Genomic DNA, 5,417 nt, shown 5'->3' on the forward strand with positions numbered 1-5,417 from the left:
GTTAATTGAGCAATGGTATGCAAACTACTCCGACAATAGATCACAAGGGGTTAGGGGACACAATCACCAGGCTCCGATGAGTTACAGGAATCAACACCTGTAAATAAACAGATCTAACTAGGAAAGGAATCGAACAGAACTTTGTACTCGGATACATTTAGGCCACAATCACTAAAGAAAGAGGGAGATGATGGAGATGCCTAGCACACCCCAGGCATGCTAACCCAGCAATCCCAGCAGGGAGTGTGCTCCCTGCAGCATTCTGGCTGCTGAGGGCAGAGTCCTCAGGCATCGTGATCTGGTTTTTGGAGGGCAGATCTGCGCAATTAATCAATCTCCACAGTGCTGAAGGGGGAAGACAAAGCAGCAGCGTGCATGCGAGCCCCACTCCGTGTACATTAGGCACTCTGTGTAGACGGAATCATACCATGGTGGCTTTTTTTTAATATAGTATTGCAAATTTAATCTCTAAAATGGAATATATCTTACATAAAGACTTTGTAAATTAGAAAGCCTGTACCTCATTGGCTAGCGTGAAAGATGTGCAGAGTTCGCAGCTCACAAAGCACTGTAGAGGCAGAACTACTGAGGGAGTGAGGAGCAAGGAGAGGAGCGTCAGAAGGCAGACAATGCTTCGAGAGGCACACTCCTCGGAACTGCCCCGGAATGCCATTTCACTTGTGTCAGCGTCATGTTCCTGGTTCAATTTCTTGAACTTCACCACTTGGAACATGTGCTCCAGGACATGCTTGGCATCTCGTTGGTCCTTTGGTAGTTTGCTGGTCACTCCAAGAATGTCACCACACTTCCTGACATAGAATTCCAGGTCTTCTTCAGTACACTTATTGGTAATCTGATCAGCCGTACCTTCTCAGAAGAGAACACGTCATTTAAGTCAAACAGTTCCAGAGGAGGAAGCGGTAATTCCCTGAAACTAGGAGGGAAAACCACAGTCTGCAGAGCCGGAAGTGGCGGCTCAAACTGAAGCTAGGTGAGCTGTAGTGGTTCATGTTTCAGTTGCTCATGAGCCTTGACGACCTTGAGGAGGGAGGCGGCAAATGGACAGGTCAGAGTGTGGTGAAGTCCCACGGGTTCTCATTGCCCTCCTGGAGACACGCTCGAAGCCGCTCAGGCGGGTGACTGTGTCAGGCAACATCCTGTAGTCGGAAATCTGGGCCCCTTGGCATCAGTCTGGTTCAGATGGGCATCTCCTGTAGTGAGCCACTGGAACACAGCATCCGTGATTTTGTTGTTTTCTTCTTTATCCAAATATTGGTCACAGAACACGTGGCAGGAGCCAAGCACTGCCAGCTTCGCACCCTGCTCGTTCACGTGATGGAAAACTGGAATGTGTCTGTTGAGCGGGAAGCAGACAGAGCCCATGGACAGAACAGCCACCGCTGGTTTCATGACACTCGACGTGGCACCAGAAGGATAAACAAAGGTTAGGGCTTGGGCATTGTTTGCATGGCTCTGTCCTCAATGGCTCCAGGCACGGCCTTCCCAGTAGCTCAGCTAATTTCCCCGTTCAAGACTCATTGGAAACAATAGCTTCTTCAGGGTGAAAATATTGGTAGTAGACATTTCTAACCACAGTGTGACTACTAACTATGATTCCATACTCCTCTAGTAGAAAGTTAATATTGGTATCAAGTCAGGATTCTCCACCTTCCCCTAGCATCACAAGGATTTCTCCAGCACTGTCGAGGGACTTCTTAAGGACTTCAAATTTAGCTGTAGTAAATTTTTCCCTTGGCCCAGATGTAATCCACAGTTTCACATTAATTAGCTTTATGGATGTGAGTTCATCTTTTAAGCTCTGACTTTTCTGCATGGATTGGTAGCCATTGTTGGAGGTAAACACCTCCTTCTTGCATGCATTGAAGAGAATGGTGTGCCTCAGCTCTTTCTCCATGGTTGCCTGTGGCCCACTCACCGTCTTCACCTCAACATCAACCGACATCCAGAGGTCGGGTCTCCAAGGCCGCTTAGACACTGGGTAGCGCTGGGAGGGCATGGGCGCAGCCTGAGGCACGTGATGATGACAGAGCAGAAGGCGCCCGTACATCCATCCATGCGATGGCCTTTTTTGTTGAAATGATTCCTCTGAGTTGCAGTCCGTTTGGCTGCCCTGCTTTCTGGGGTAGGGAGGTTAAGAAACATTATTCTGAGGGTTGAACTGTTAGTCTAGCATTTAAGATGACTGCATCCCACCTTGGAATGCTGGAGTCCAGTCCCAGCTCCAGCTGCTGGCTCCAGCTTCCTGCTAATGCATGTGCTGGGTGGCAGTGGCAATGGGTCCCTGCTACTTACATGGGAGCCCTGACCCAAATGGAGCTCCTACCCTGCCCCAGCTGCCCCATTTCAGCCTGGCCCAGCCCTGGCTTTCACAGGCATCTGGGGGAATGAACCCATGGACGGGGACTCTCTGCCTGCTGTCTGCTTGCCCTATCTCTCAAAATAAATGGGGTAAAACTTTATTTTAAAGCAGCCTCTTCAGTAAGAAACTCGAGTGGCTTGGGTGTGGTTTGTTATCATCAGGGAGAAAGTCACATGCTGTAAGATAGAATGTTTCTGAACATTTGAAAAGCATCATAATCTAAAACATTATCTTACAGATTTCCACATATACTTAAGGTGTGTGAAGATACATCTGATGAATTGCACATGAATTTCAGTGCCAGGGAAATTGTTTCTTCTCCAAAGTTGTGCCGGCTCTGCCTTATCTCACAGTGAGAGCTGTACAATTTGTCATGCTTTCTGATTTCCTGGACTGCTAACAGGCTAAATTTAGCTTCCAATTGGATTAACTGACTAGATGTATAATTCTGGGATATTTATTTCTCTTCTCCTTCCAGAGATTCCTGACTTTTAAGCTCCAATATTGTTCTCCAATAAAATTGTGAAGCAAAATGTGTACAGTGTGACACCGAAGATTTACATTTAAATACATAGGTAAATGGCAAAAAAAATCAATATTAAAAAAATAATAAAATTGCACAAGGGCACTTGCAGAAGTTCCAGACAACGCATCTAACAGAGATGTGTGTGCTCCGTGAATTCCTGGAAGAGGCATTGTATAAAACGAGGGCCTGCCTTTCACATTTCTGGGTATGAAGCTAACCCTCAGTACATTTTCCAAGGAATCTGGCATGTTACGGTATGGACAGTACCGTGCACGGTCATGGCAGTCACACACGGAGATTGAAGCAAAATTTCAACTACATACACGGCACTCTGTAAAGACATGGGGAGGAAAGAAAGGCATCGATTCCCTAATTATTCTACATGCCTTGAATTTGTAGGCGCAATTTATTTCTTGCATAAACGAAAGCAAGGAGGTACATGACAAAGAATAAGCAAGATAATGCATGCATTTAAAAAAATACCATCTAAAAAGTAGCCAGCTGGAAGGGCCCAGAATGCAACCCTGAAGTAAACAGCAGACACTCTGTGTCCCCTGCATGGCCCATCTGGAGTGCTCCCACCTGAGGGAGGCGTCACTGTACCCAGTGGTGTCTTTGCTCCAACACTCCCTCACCTGTGAATGAGCCCAGGCCCAGGCTCATGGTGGATGCCACTGTGCGGGTGGCCGGCAGTTGTTGCTCACCTGGGGCTTCCTTTGTGTTCTGCTGCCAGTCTCAGAATTACCCTCTGGGTCCTGAACCTTACAGATCAAGCTCAAGACAAAGTCATCACGCAAGGCATTGTATAAGCGGTGTAAGATGAGAACGCAGTGCATTCTCTCATAAATTCTGTTAGAGAAATCCTGAAGAGGAAACAGCCCTGACTCGGTAGTGAGGATGTCCTACCCCAGCGATGTCTACCAAAAACTGAAGGAGATGGCAAACATTCCCTGTCGGGAGCCTGGTCAGTGGTGCAGGCTGAGCAGTTACAGGCTAACTAATTCCTTTTCAAGATGGGTGCAATGCAAACCTCAAGACACTCAGAGGACATTCGTGTTGGTGTGGATTAATGAGACATCCATGTGCACCTGCTGTTCTTCATGTGTGTGAGAAAGTCAAGGTTAACCACAAACAGCACTGCCTGGCTTACTGTGGCTGTTTTTCAGATTCCCTGAGAATTTAGGAGACCCCCCGGTGCTCAGCTGAATCCATTTCTGTAATGAGCCTCCCTGAGGCAATCCGTGTACTTTAGGGTGAAAATAAACATCAACTCATGAATAAACAATGAGGCTAATGCAGAACACCTCTGGCCAGAGCTGTGGCTGGGAGCCAGCTGCTGCCTGACCCCTCGCATCCAGGAAAAGCAAATCCTGCTTGAACACAGTGTCTTTCAGCAGCAGCCTAAAGGGCGTCTGGCCCCAAACTTGCTGTGCCAGTTCACTGTGAAATCGCAGAGAAAGAAAACACCCGCGAGGGGAGAAGCAAAAAGTGAAGCGGCCTGGAAGTCACTAGGCTGCTTCTGCTGGATGTCCAGCCATCTGTCTCCACGTGTCAGTGGGACAGGAAACTTCCCTCACAGGTGACCCAATTGAGCTCCTGGTTCTGGGAGTCCACACAGGGTTCTCAGACTCGTCCTTATGCCCCATCTGGGGAGACACATCTGTCCACCCGCCTTTTGGAGCCATTGGCAGGGTCCCCGCCTGGGGTACTTGAGATGAGACCTGCTACCCCTTCACACACTTGCCCCCATGCCCTCTGGGCGGCAGATCGCTGAGAACCCAGCTGACCTGCTTCCGCCTTCTGATTAGAGCTTGTAGTGCCTGGAGTGTTCTATAATGTATATATTTTGGTTTCTGCTTATTATGATGATTTTTTCAACCCAGAATAGAAATTGTTCCAGCCTCAATCCCTTTTTCTTATGATGCACAAAGTGAGGAAGTTTATTTCAAAGGTGAGAACACACACACACACACACACACACACACACACAGAGTCATTGTTCAGGAGGAGAATGAAACCAATGCCAGAGGAGGGAACAGAGATGGCGCCTCTGTCCTGCCCCCTCGAGCCTGTGAGGAGAGACACACCCTTCCGGTTATCAGCCAGTCACTCTGGTAAGATCAATGTTGCCCATCCTTCCTTTCAAGCTTCCAGAAAATGAGCTGGATTCCTGCTGAGCACGCAGTTGCTCTGAAAATGCTTAACGGGCTCCCCACAGATGTGCCTGCAGAGGGTGCTTAGCCATACTGACCGATGCCGGATTGTTTGTGCACGGGCAGTCACATTCACACACACACACACACACACACACCCCAGACACTTAGTTAATTTAATTTGTGGATGTCATGGTGTAGCAGGATTTTCCAACACAGAGGTGGGACACCAAGGTTTTCAGCAGAAAGTAGGATTTACATTCGTGCAGGTACCAGCTCAGGAGAGCCATAGGCAGAGGCTGAGCCCCAGTTTGCCAGGGCACGGTCCCACATACTCTTGAACCTTCTCTGTGTCTGG

The 5,417-nt window shown here is 48.2% G+C and overlaps 1 pseudogene; it reads right to left on the reverse strand.

The window, feature by feature from the left end:
- Positions 1-744: 744 nt before the first annotated feature.
- Positions 745-1,915, reverse strand: LOC101534343 (intraflagellar transport protein 52 homolog; annotated as a pseudogene).
- Positions 1,916-5,417: the final 3,502 nt, after the last annotated feature.

The sequence above is a fragment of the Ochotona princeps genome, chromosome 5 (assembly GCF_030435755.1).
Source record: "Ochotona princeps isolate mOchPri1 chromosome 5, mOchPri1.hap1, whole genome shotgun sequence".
Lineage (NCBI taxonomy): Eukaryota > Metazoa > Chordata > Mammalia > Lagomorpha > Ochotonidae > Ochotona > Ochotona princeps.